The sequence below is a fragment of the Carlito syrichta genome, unplaced genomic scaffold (genome assembly GCF_000164805.1).
Source record: "Carlito syrichta isolate Samal-C Ts95f unplaced genomic scaffold, Tarsius_syrichta-2.0.1 Scaffold310050, whole genome shotgun sequence".
Lineage (NCBI taxonomy): Eukaryota > Metazoa > Chordata > Mammalia > Primates > Tarsiidae > Carlito > Carlito syrichta.
Window position 1 is genome coordinate 802412 of NW_007254146.1, and position 13475 is coordinate 815886.

Here is a 13475-nt window from a genome sequence, read left to right on the forward strand (position 1 = left end):
GGGGGAGGGAAAAGAGAGAAGGAGAGAAAATACAAATAACTTCTATGAGAGCCAAAAGATTAAATGAGTTCCTTTCTGAACACAAAGTTCACCTGTTTTGGAGAGAGACCAGCGGCCAGGAGCCTGTGTTCCCTTCCTCTCTGGCCGCTTCTCACCTAGCATGGATACATGTCACTACTCAGGGTTCAAGCTAAAAAGCGGTATCAGCTAATGAGGTGGGGGCATGCATGCCTGAGCCCCTCCACCCCAAAAAGGACGCATGATGTGAGGTCAAGCTGGTCCCAGCAAGGATACCCTTGATTCTCATCTCAGACATCCAGCGAACTAGTCTAGAACCAAAACAGAAGAGGGTCTGCAGGCAGCTGTCGAGCCCTTGCCTCAGAAATGGCTCATCTCTGCCATGAGCCAGTGGCTTGTTTACCCTGGAAATCAAAGTCACACATTCACTGATGCTGGTGACACTGGAATAAATGTACCCTAAGGAAATAACACAACTGCATGAGCAAATATTCTATGTACGGAAGTAATAAGGAAGAGTGGGAAACAGGAAAGAAAAAAGACAAAAAGTCAATATAAAAGAAGCAGGATCTTATGACAGAGCATACTTCACAGTCCTCAGCCTGTCAAGCCTTCTGATGCTAAATCTGCAAGTGAGGATGCCACAAAAGGATATATGATTTTCCATATTCTCACTTAGTAAATCAGTTGATTTACTTCAGACTTTGAGTTACCACTAAATAGCATGCCTATTTGAACACATACCTGTGCCTTTAGTATCGCAGGCAATGCTGGTGGCTCCCAGAGCCGTGGGCCTGCCCCATGATGTGTCTCTTCCATCTCCGACCTTTCTCCCAGAAAACCATGCTTCTGGCCCCGCGTCCTCCGCACAGCCCTCCCTGCCCACAACACACCCCAATGCCCGTCAAAGGTCCTTAGGTATGGGGTGGTGGTGATGGTACAAATAAAGACAGGATTATAGCAGCTGAAGGCTCTTTCCTGGAAGGATGAGGGACAACATGCCTTTCTCCTTTTTTGTATGCAAATAATACCAGTTCCTATAGGGTCACTGCCATTGGCGCACCACCCCCACCTCCCCCACTCCCACCCAGCATACCCGTCTTGAAGGCAAACAGGAAAGATGGAGAGAGAGCCTGCTCTAGATCCTGGCACCCAAACCTCATTCCAGGGTCGGTCTCAAAGTCCTAAAGTCTGGGGACTGGAAGGAAACTGTCGAGGACATCTAGCCTCACCTCAGATTAAGAGGCTTCGTCTTTCCTTGGGAACTCTCAACAAAAGTGATGAACAGTTCTCCCCAAAGTCCAGCCTAAATCACCCTCCTTGCTGTAGGTTCTGTCCATTCTCCTTTCATCCTTCAGGAGAACAGAAAGAACCAGGTACAACATGACCAATCTTCAGATATGAGACTGCCGAAGCTTCATCCACCAAAACAATTCCAGTGTGGGATCTCCATCACAGGGTTTCCCTATAAGCCAAGAATGCATTCAGGAAAAACAGACAGCCAGGCATTCACAGATATATGCATGCTGCTCCTGTCCAACCTCAGTTGTCCTAAAGGAATACCCCAGAAAAAGCCTAAACCATCATATCTAAATTAACTGTAACTAAAGATAAAAACTTCCTTTTCCCTTCATCCAAGCACTGGGTCAATTCACATAAAGACCACTCAAGCAGGGCGCGGTGGCTCACGCCTGCAATCCCAGCACTTTGGAAGACAGAGGTGACAGAATTGCTTGAGCAATTGAGCAGGAGTTTGAGACCAGCCTGGGCATCACAGTTAGACTTCATCTCTACCAAAAATCAAAAAAATTAACCAGGCATGGCAGCATACGCTTATAGTACCAGCTATCTGGGAGACTGAAGCAGAGGTATTGATCACCTGAGCCCAGGAGGTGGAAGCTGTGGTGAGCCATGATCACACCACTGCACTCTAGCCTGGGTGGTGGCTAGACCCTGACCTCAGAGGGCTAACTGGCCAAAGAAGCCCTACAGTCCAATAATCTGCCTTGGCACCCCTTACAGAGAGTGGGGATTGTGCTCAGCTTTTAAGGAAAACCGACATCCAGAGTTCTTTTACTCACTGTCCTCTTCGTGGGTAAGGCCTACTTTCTCAAGTCAATCATGAAGCAAACCTTTAGAGCTGAAGTCAGTGATTCCAGTGTGTTACTTTACACTGTGCGTTAGCCAACACTTCCAGCAGGTGCTGTACATTTGCCAGCAAACAGGTAGCATACAAACAACATGCATGCTGGGCAACGCTTAGGGCACCCTGTATAGATCTGCTGGAAAAAGCTCAACAGTCCCACAATGACATCTTGGCTCAGTGAGCTACCCTCAGCAGAAGAGCAAGCCTATATGCACATGAATGAAGTACCATACAGATGTGTCAGGTTTGATGTATCAAAGATTCCAGGAGCTTCCAAATGTAGGAAACCTCCCAAGAAGTACAAGCCTGTTCTCACAAGAGCTCTGAGAAGTCTAAACAATCAGAAGTCAGAGAACCTGGAAATTCTGAGCTTTCCTTCTCCCTTCAGCATACAGAAAAGAAACCTAAGGCCCTCAGAGATCAAGTAAATTGCGCAAGACTCCTGCCCCTGCCCCACTGGTCAGAACACAGGGAAATGACAACTGAAATCAGAGGACCTGAGTGGGAGACCCAAATGAAGCAGTACAAGCAGTTAGATTTTGGCAGGCTTGACTCTCTGGCTCAGTTTCATCAGCGACAAGGATACCACCTACCCTCGCAGGGTTGTGTGAAGACCAAATGAGCCAGCACGTATGAAACCAATGATGTGAGTTGGTATGATGGTTACTACTTAATTCTTCTCCTGCCTGAGTCTTAGCCCAAATCCTTGTCCACCACACCACACTGGAGGGGTGGGATGGGGCACACAGTTATTACTAATCCCAGGTAAATGTCCCACAAAGCAGCAAGTAGATAGTGTCTTGGAGAAACACAGCTATTTTTAAAACTCTGCATTCTGTTAAGCAGATTGCACAATGTGCCCCCTCAGCTCCAGGGGCTCCTACCCACGCAGCCCAGGAGGAGTGCGGACGTCTGGGACCGAGGCTGCCACAGGGAAGTTAGGCCAGAGTACCAGCCACTCCTGGCCCCATCCAGGCAGGACCCAGAACCTTGGACTTCCCTGCATGTGTTTTATTTTTGCTATCTTTTAAAAGAGTGACTCAAGAATAAAAAGCTAAAATGGAACCAGTGGCTTTGAGATACTTTTTATTTTTCCTTTCTTTCACTGTATTGTTTTTAAAAATTTAGTTTTGTTTTTTAATAGAAGGCCTTAAACAACCACATTTTTAAAAAGAAGACTAAATACAAAGGAAAACTTCCTGACAGCAAGGGGCAAAGGCCCTGGAACAGATGCACTCCCCTAATCCACAGAGTCAATTTCTCCCAAGGATTTAGGGCCCAACAAGACAAAGCATCTTTCCCACAGCAAAGTCTCTTGAGTAAGCCACCTGCAGCACAGCAATCCCTCCCCCAGCTGCTCCCATGTGCCCCACTTCTGACAAGTCTTTTGTGGGGAACCCGCAGCAGAGTCCTTTGCCATCTGGAGGATCCTCATCAACAACCACCCTCATACCATCTCCAGCCCATTCTCTCCTCCTTCTGGGAGGTACTTCGAAAACTGTCTGCACCCACCCACACCAATTCCAACAGTGCTTCTTCAGCTGCTCTCAGACAGGTTCCCTTCTCCTGTGGTCACTCACATCCAGTTTTCCTCATCCTGAATTTCTGGCTAAGAAACACCCCCATGAACATCCAGTGAGGACCCAGGTTAGAGGTGAAACCTCCAAAGAGATTCTGGTTCAATCCTCTCAATTCACAGATGATGAAACTGGGGGCCCAAAGGGGGAAAGTGAGTGAGATTTTACCAATAGATCCAGGACCAGAATCTAGATCTGCCGGCTCCCTGACACCAAGCAACATAAACGCCACTTTCCCCAAGTCACCTCCTCCCAGAGGGCCCCAACCACACTACCTCATCCTTGTGCAACTTCAGATCCCTGGCAGCAGATGGCAGCCTCCGCAGTCTGGGTGGGCCAGGCGTCCAGGACTGGCCAAGGAGGGAAGAATCATGTGGGCCGATTCTGCTGGGACCGGTTGCCTCTTCTACCAAGTAAACAAGTCTCAAGCCCTGGAGCTGCACATGTTGAAAACATGTCCGCCCTATCTCCAGCACCACCAACCAGCCTCCACCTCTCAGAACACGGAGCTCACCCAAGCATCTGACACAGGCCACTTCTCCCTGTCTGATGTCTGTCCCTTCCCTCTTGTAACCATCAGCTCTCACAACTGCATGTTCTGGCAGGAAAGGCTGCACTCAAAATCTGCCTCCTGCAGATGTTTGACCAGTGATCGACAAAGAACTAGTCCGAATGTTCCCCTGTGCTGCATGGACAAGAGAGGGGTATGGTGACCAGGCTGAGAAAGAGAAGTCAGCTGGTGCCTGGGAGGGCGGGAGATGGAAGGCCAAGGGCGGCCACGGCAGATGGGAGAACATTGGTCTGCTGAAGACCAAAGGCTTGACATCTGCTCCACCTCAATCCCCGACTCACTTCAAGTTTCCATAAGCTATGGGAACTCTGAATGAATTTTTCCAATTATTAGGACAAAAGAAGGGGTAGTATCTGTATCCATCCTAACTCTTCAGAGGAAAGCGCAATGTGGCTTCTTCCCAGGCAGCTGAGGTCCGGAGTGTCTGGGCCCCCTCGTGACCATCATCTGGAACCCTCCTGCCTATGTGTGGAGCTGTGCACATTCTTCATGCCCACAAAATTTCCACGTGGCTACTTTATACATTTTTAAATTCTCTTTACAATTATTAATAATGATGTCTCCCCACACTAGAATACATAACCCACAAGAGCAGAAACTTGGTTTTGTCAAATTCCACATCCCCAGGTCTTGGCACAGCCCCTTGCATACAACAGAGGCTCCATCCATACACATCTGCAGAAGCAATGTAGTGGCCTTGCTCGGCCCTGCTTGGCCATGGATACCAAAGGGTATCTGCCTCAGCCCTGCCTCCCCAAAAAGGAATGCGGTACAGCCATCCCCGGTGACTGTCTTCCCCTGGGTGTCTGCCTTTTACTCTGGTTCACATCAGTACTCTGAGGATCTTAGTTCACAAAATGTCTGACTTTAGCTGAAGACAGTTTCAAGAGAACAGGCTTTGGAATTAGAAGTTCCTGGATTTAAATCTCAACAACCCCACTGATCAAGTGTGTGGCCTTGGTTAAATCACTTAAAAATCACAGTTTCTTTAACCTTCAAAGGGAAATAACCCAAATATCATACAGTTGTTCTAAGGCTGAAATCAGCATTAGCGTTGGAGAGTTCTTTTTTTTTTTTTTTTTTGAGTTTCACTCTGTCGCCCAGGCTGGAGTACAGTAGCACACTCACAGCCACCCTAGCGTCAACCTGCTGGGCTCAGGTGATCCTTCCGCCTCAGCCTTCCAAGTAGCCAGAACTATAGGCACACACTACCATGCGCGACTAATTTTTTTATTGTAGAGATGAGGGCTCACCAAGTTGCCCGGGCTGTTCTCAAACCCATGGGCTCAGACAATCCCCTCACCTCGGCCTCCCAAAGTGCTGGGATTACAGGCTGGAGCTACCATGCTAGGCCGGAAGAGTTCTTAACAAAGGTCAGTTTCCCTTTAGGGACACAGAATGCTAGTGTCCATGTCATACCTCATGCCTCATTATAGACCCTGAGCTGGACATCACACTGCCTTCAGCGCCAGGCACTCAGATGTGAATCCTTCATAGGAGACACTCATATGCATTCTGGGTCACAGCAGGCAGCCCTGGCTGAGCACTGGACTCGTCCTCCCACACCCTCCTGGCCTTGCTCCTGTGATCCAACCATGTACAGTACCTCCCCTCGTGGCTCTTGCCATCCCCACCCCTCGGCTCCACCACTCGAAACTACGGCACCCGGCGGCTCTGTGTAGGCTGTAGGGCCCTGGAGGTGTTCTCTGGCTTTATGAGCACATGAGCAGCTCCTGTGGAAGGAGCCAGCAAGAAACCAAACCCAGTCTCTGCTTTCTTCACAGCCACTCCAAGTCCCAGAAAAGCAAAGCAAAATGAGGGCCTCCCACAGACAGCCGGCTAGTAGAAAAGGGCGGTATCTCTTACATATCTCAGAGGAAGGCAACATGCCCCAAAAAAAGTGACCAGCACAAGGTACAGATTCTCTCTAAAGCTGTGGCTGCAGACTCAGGAGCACTCAAGCCAGGGGACAGAGCCAAGATATGCATTAAACAATTCACAGCGCTGACCGGACCAGGATTCAATGGAATAGAGAAGGTGCTGACCAATCAGGGCCCCCGGCTGGGCCCCTCCCCCATGAATCCCAGCCAAACCACACCACCTCGGCTCCAGAGCCACCAGCTCCTTTAACCTCTGCTGGATCTCCGATGGAAAGGCCCCATGCTGCCTCCTGGCTCCCAGACCTCAGAAATTCAAAGGTCAAGAAAAAAGTGTCAGATATGCTGCCCCCCCCCCCCAGAGATGTCAACTGTTCTGCTGGCCTGACTGGCAACACACAATGCCCCATGTCATGTCAGTAGAAGCCAGGCTGGTGAGCAAGGGGGAAAGAACTAGGTGAGGGACAGAAATAGGAAAATCAGCAGGGAAGCACCAACCCCAATTCTGGAAACGCCAGAGGCCACAGAGAACTGTGCAACCAGGAGCAAAACCAATTTCCCTGTCACTTCCCGCTCTGATTTTCCCAACGTAGTCAAGGACAGGGCTGTGAATGGAAGCAGAGGCCACGTAGAGACACACCCTGGGATGCAGCTCACACGTGAGAGCCGAAACTCCCATGTGTGGCTGGCAGCTATGTCTAGCTCCAGTCCTAGAGCCAGCCAGCACTGGCCAGACTCTAGCTGACACATCTTGAGGGAGTTGGCTGGCTCCTCGTCATCTCCCCAACTATACCCAGCTTGGTCTCTCTCCTTTATTCGTGTCCACTCCAACACCCTCTACCATTCCTGGCTGGCTGCGATTTGTCCTCGTCAGTTTCCTTGAAAGAAGAGACACCAAACTCCTCCAAACAGCCCTGGAGCTCTCATATGGCTGTTCACAATCAACTCAGAGATTCACCTTGAATGGGAAGGGAAGACGAGACACTGCAAGGCAGAACTGGCTAGTCTTCCCTGGCTAAAGACAGGAGCTGCACAGGAAAGAAGAGACAACACCTGTGGCCCCTGAGACATGAGCAGAGAGGGACGACTGCTGTGTGGCCGGATGGGAGATCCCATAGCTACCCAGCACCATTCCTTTTATCTTTAGACCCCAGACAAATCTGCTGTCAGCTACTTCCAACAGGCTCTACTGGCCAAGAACACTGCAGTGCTCTACTCGATAGGAGAGAGACTTCCTGGTGATGTACAGGCACTGACAGTCTGCTTTCTGAATTGTATCTATAACATGACAGACCTCCCCAGTTCTGTAGGCTGTCGTCATTTTTAATCACCATTACTATTATTGTGATCAGCAACAAGTAAAGCAGAAAAAAGTATTTCTACGTCAACTGCCTAGAGACACTTTGCAAAGGCTTACTGGACCAGAGTTTTTGTTTGTTCGTTTGTTTTCCCCTAAGGTGAAGGTGATGAGGACCTAGCGGAAGAAAGTGACTCAAAAGAAACCCCAAAAGAAAGTAACCCCGAAGATATCCCCAAAGTAAGGAAAAAGCCCCAAAACCCACTGCTCAACCTAGTCTAAACTCCAGACCATTGACTTAGACTAAGCCTCATGAAGGTTAAAGGTGTCTTGCATAAGGTAGAACATCTGCTGAGACTACATAGGGAAGAGAATACTCAAACTCCAGGTAGGCTCCTAGGACCACTGAAGGGTTAAACCAGAACTTCATGTTAGGAGCTGAGGGCCAAGGAGATGTCTATGTTCTTGCTGTGGGAGGCCCAAGTGCTCTGCCAGCTGGATTCCCAGCAATGCTAACCAGATATCTCCCACATGGTCTTGCAGCCTGACCACCTCAGTTGCCCCCAGCCCTCTGCTGGTTACTAACCCCATTCACAGAAAAGTCAGAAGTAGGAGCTAAAAAGAAGAGAGTGACTGTTTGGCAGATTCTGAATGGGTTTGAGGATTCACCCACTGAATAAGGAGGATGGTCTTCGTAGGAAGAGAAGGAGGCTGGGGGAAGGCCAGAGGGAACAGCCCATACTAACTTACCTGGGGGGCAGGGAAGGGGTTAAATCCTACTTTCCTTGCTGCATCTGGTTCCCAGTAAGCAGCCTGGTGATGACTCACTGACAAAACTGGAATCGTGTCACATCAATCAGCATTTGTGGTCCCATGAAACCACACAAACTGGCGGCTCCACAGCACCTGTGAGAGGAAAGAGGGGGATGTCCAACCCACCCTGCCTTGAACCACCCAGCACAACAGCTCATTCAACCACCAAAACTCCTCCTGAGGACTGCTGAGTCCTCTTCTGTCTGATTGCAGCCAGAGCTCCAGAAACCCTGAACAGGGTAAGTGTGGAGAGTGCGCACACAGCTCCCTGATGCCAGTAGCTGAGTCGGCCCTCATACATCCTAAAGAAAATCAAAGGAAGGAGGAGGAGGTGGTAGAGGAAGTCAGGGAATGCAAGAAGTCCAAAAGAAGGAAGAGAGAGGTCAAAAGACATCCTTGGGCAAAGCAAAGCAAACAGGAAACTAGGAAGAGAAACTGGAGGTTGATCTATGACACAGGGCACAACTGTGCCTTCAGCCACATCACGTGGCCCTAGCCTCTCTCCCTCTTAGCCCAATATCCATCAGAAATAGATATCAGCCCCTCCTGGCCCTCATCCCACATTAGCACCCTTATCCAGCATGACCTTTGAATCTATCAGCATCCAAAATAGAGGAAAGTAAGTAGCCCTGAACCAGACACATACACACAACACACCCCTTCCCAGAATAAAAGGTCCTTGGAGATGGCTCGTGCTCTCTAGGTTCCGGTTCTCTGACAGAAGTGCTCCTCTCCCACAGGGGAGGGCAGACACATCTGATAAGAACTGCTTAGCACAATGCTATATATAGTCTAGGTTCCTACCAGCCTAGAGATGTGGAGCTAGAACTTGGCAGAGAACCATGCTAGGTGCTGGCAAAAACCATCCTCCCACTGCCAACCAATGGGGAGAGTCACTTCCTGGCTGGGTCCAGTGAGGGCACACAGGATCCTTCCAGGCGGCCCATTAACACTCTGCACTGAGGGACACAGGCTGTTGGCTCTGTTTTAGGGAAAATCAACATCTCCCAAAAGTGAGAGGGATGTGTGGGGGCTGAACACTGAATTCTAGCCTCTCTGCAGCTATTCAGTAACATTTAGAAAATCAATCCAGTCCTCCTTTCTGGAGACTAAGGCGGGTGTGCAGGAGAAGAATGGAGAAGGCATAGCAGGTGGCTGGGCTCAATAAACATCCATCTACTTCTGATGTCCGAAGAAATAAAAGAATGTAAAAGAATGCAGATAGATACTTACTGCAGAGAGCAGGACTGCCAGGCATCTCCTTTTTTTGTTCCAAATAAATGCAAGTGAGCCACTCTATCCAGCAGTGTGACGGCTGTCTTCAACACACTGGCACCATCCTCAGCTAAGCCTGAATTGCCAAGAGGTTGTCACCCACTCACGGAGCAAGCTTCACTCTCCTGAGTGCTCTGTGGGGAAGATGAGAAAAGGAAGACAGGTGGGCTCAGCTGACAGAGCCAACCAAGCAATGAATTGCGCAGACCTCAAATGCAGTCCCATATGGGTTCCTATGTGGCCCCAGGACCATGACTGTCAGTTATTGTCTGCCATCCAATGACAGAAGCAAGACAACACTGGGCAAAATGATGTGAGCTCGTCTTCCTGGAGAAAGGCCGGCACCAGAGGGAATGGAGTCCGATCAAAAAGGGCCAGTCCACCACCTCTTTCAGAAAATGAACCTGAGTGATAATGGCTGTCTGAAGCCTGGAATCCAGGCTCTCATCATATGCACTGCTCAGGACAAAGAAATATGAGACACAAAAGGTTCCAACACCCACATATGTACAATCTTTTTAGGTCAAGTTGCTCTCTATCCAGGCTCAAAAAGACATGACGTGAAGGAGTTGTGTCCGCCTTTGCACTCTGGGTGGAGACGACTGGCTCTCATCCCCTGTCTCCTTAACTCTGTTGTGTCCTGGGTCATGTCTCCCTGCCCTCTTTGCCTCTCAAGACCCAGGAGCCACTCCTCCCAGAGATCCCAAATGAGTCACCCTGGGAGGTCCTTGGGTGAGAGGAGGAGGTACTCATCGACAAATATCAAAGCTACCATCATCCACAGGAAAGCATGAAACTGAAAAATGGTACATAGGGAAAGCAGGGAGGGAGCTCTGGCCAGGTTGCCCCTCATCCCCACATACAACTGTTTGCTCTTCTGTCCCAGACTCCAGCTGAGGGGGTGGAGGAGAGAGGATGATGGACTGGCCGGGATTCAGTGGCAGTGGAGGCGCATCTTCTCCCTCGATCCCAAGAAGGCGGGGCGGAGCTGGGCGGGGCGCAGGGGGATCACGCGCTGGTGGCGCAGGACTGCAGAATCAAGAAAACCCTGGAACCCTGAGCCGCCATGATGACGCAAAAAATAAAAAATAAAAATAAAAAGGGTCAAAAACTCAAGGTCCATCATTTCACCTAAGAAGGAAATGAGGAAGATGAAGGAGCAAAGAAAAGCTTTCACTTGGGTCAATAATGAAAGAGGAGACTAACACGGGATGCCCAAGAGCTGGCCTTTAGCTTATGGCCGGTGATGTGGATGCACCATCTTCATGCGACACCTGGCAGAGGACTCTTAAAACGCCACATCCCCATGATGGTCACTTGTTCCCGGGGTCCAGGAGTGTCAGCATTCACTGAAGTCAGCCTCTCTATTCAGAGCAATGACCACCAAGGCTATCACAGACAGAGCTATGATGAGAAACCTTAAAGGGTTTTCTGGCGCTGGGAAGATGTCATCAGGGACCAGTGAAAAGAGCCCAAAAAGTGACCCTGTTTGCCAAGCTCATCTAGTAACACAAACAGCTGTTATTTTTTTTCAGACTTTAAATTCAAGGGTTCACAGAACCCTGTTGAGTTACCCGGTGTCGCCCCCATCCTGATGCCCAGCAGTGGTCTTCTCTGCCCCAGCCCTCCCTGAAAATGACCCCGGGCTGAGGATCGGCTCAGAGCCCCAAGCTGTTATTGCTGCTTTCATGTTGACAGAACATCCTGGCCACTCAGCTGAGAGCTCCATCTCCCGGCTCCCGATACACTGAGTCATCTTCCAAAGAGGAAAAAAACAACAAAGCAGCCGTCACCAGGGTCCCCATTGCCATCTACTGACGACTCACTGGCTGTCGTCACTCTCTACTCTGTAGCCCCAGAATTGGTGACAAGGGGCTTCAGGGTGCCCAATTTCCCTCCCACAGGACTCAACAGCGTCAGGAAGCAGGCGGTTACTGCTGAGATTCGGAAAGGGAAACTAACCTGGCATCAAAAGGCTCCAGGAAGGCTCACTGGTTAACCCTCCCTCTGCCACCACTAGTCCTCACCACTCCGTGCCCACAGCATGTTCCTGATGCAGAAGGGGTATTTATACCAGGTGGAGGACAGGCACTACCTCATAGGCTTGAGGTGTGTACTGCCCAGGTTACCTCCTCCCTGCTCCTGATCATGACACTGAGGGCACAAGTGTTCCCTCCTCCTCCATCTCTTCTCTAGGCCCCTGCTACACTCCCTTTTTAAGTTCTTGATAAATCACTGGCCAGGGGAAGAGAGCCACATCAGTATCTAGTGGGAATCTATTTGCTGGCAATATTATTAGGCATTTCTGTAAAACAGTTATAGTGGCTCCATCTCACTGACCGAGGACACAAAAACTTAGAAAAATCATATGACTTGTCTAAAATCACCTAGCTAAGAAGAGGCAGTATCAAGATGCAAACCTAGGTCTGTCTGAGTCCTGTGGCTCTGCTCTCTGCCCTCTAAAGTCTGGAGCCCGTTCTGGCTTTGAAGATGCTACAACCCACCCCACCTCTGCCTCCTCTTCCAGAAGGAAGGCAGCCAGAGTAACTAAGTCTGTTAATCTATTCATTTCAGCTACAAAAAAAGGTATCATCTTGAGTGAACCTGGCCGCAAAGAAAGAGGAGAAAGTTAATGAGATAGGCATGAAACAGATAAGTGACCCAGACCATGGACACCAGATTGGCTACCCAAATTCCCACAGAGCATTAGAGACTTACAAAATTCCTTAAATAGACACATTTTGGGAATCTATCTCATAATAGGCATCTTGTAAAAACTGAGAACTTAGAAAAAAATGCAAAGGCTTTGGAAGACCAGGGCTCTAATCATGACCAAGCCACTTACCAGCCATGGGACGATCCTCACAAGACTATAGTAAGAAAAAATTAGCTTTCAGAAAAAAGCCTAATGTGTTGTCTGGCAAACAGAAGGCACCAAATAAGTATTTGTTTTTCTCCTTCCTTCTGTAGCCTCCCTCTTGGAGCTCCTAATCTAATAGGTGACATGAGACCTATACCCGAAAAAATCGTAACAACAAAAGCACCATAAAAGAGGGACAAGGTGTACGGGAGTTTGGCCGAAAGGGTGGGGGGGGGGGGGGGAGGGGGGGGGGGGGGGGGGGGGGGAGTTATGAGGGCTGCTTCTTGCAAGAGAAAACAGGAGAGGACTATGGAGAAGGTGGGCCTGCCACAGGTGGATGCATGGAAAACATCACTGGTGAAAACCGATAGGAAAAGCAAGAAAAAGAAAGTTGCCTGGTTTTGTTGGAATGAGTGGTCCACCTAGGGAAAGTAAGAGAGGTAAGACAGTACTGGAACGCTAAGGCCAGTTACAGACAGACTTGAACATCATGCTAGAGGGAAGGAATTTTATTCTGGGAACGATGAGAAACCATTTTAACTTTCTGAACAAGAAAGACAAGATGGCCGCTGCACGCAGAAGGGCCTGGAGAGAGGAGGAACGGGCAGCCGGGAGCCTCACAAGAGGACTACAGCAGGAACCAGGCACTGGCAGGGGGCATGGAGGAGAAATAAAGAAGGAAAATGATAAAGAGGCAGGGCCATCAAAACAATTCTCAAAACTGCCATGGACCTCACCCCCTGTCCCCATAGGGAGCCTGCCGGAGACAGAGCCTATTTGGGGAACACAAACCACAGGTCGGACACGTCTGAGATGAACTCCCAAGCCTCTGCCTTCACTCCCCCCACCCCAGACACTCAGTTTTTCCCCTGATCTACTCTAAGTCTCAGGCCGATGAGGACATGGGAAACCCAATGCCATGCTCTGGCAAAGGTGGGCCCAGGTAGTGCACCCCTACCCAGATGCCTTCCATCTAAACCCCAACCCAGGACTGTGTCTGAGGGTGGGACTGGGCAGCTCTGCCCCTGGGGCCACCTTCAC

The 13475-nt window shown here is 49.6% G+C and overlaps 1 long non-coding RNA gene across 2 annotated transcripts in view; it reads right to left on the reverse strand.

Annotated features, from left to right (window-relative positions):
• LOC110596562 overlaps positions 1-13475 on the reverse strand; it is a 21521-nt gene that overhangs the window by 6629 nt on the left and 1417 nt on the right. The window contains exons 2-4 of one of the 2 annotated variants that reach the window (XR_002482554.1): positions 11149-11330; positions 9533-9708; positions 8237-8392 (exon numbers count right to left, since the gene is read on the reverse strand). This is a non-coding gene — a long non-coding RNA (uncharacterized LOC110596562). The remainder of the gene's footprint in view (positions 1-8236; positions 8393-9532; positions 9709-11148; positions 11331-13475) is intronic. The other variant, XR_002482553.1, reaches the window with a different exon arrangement.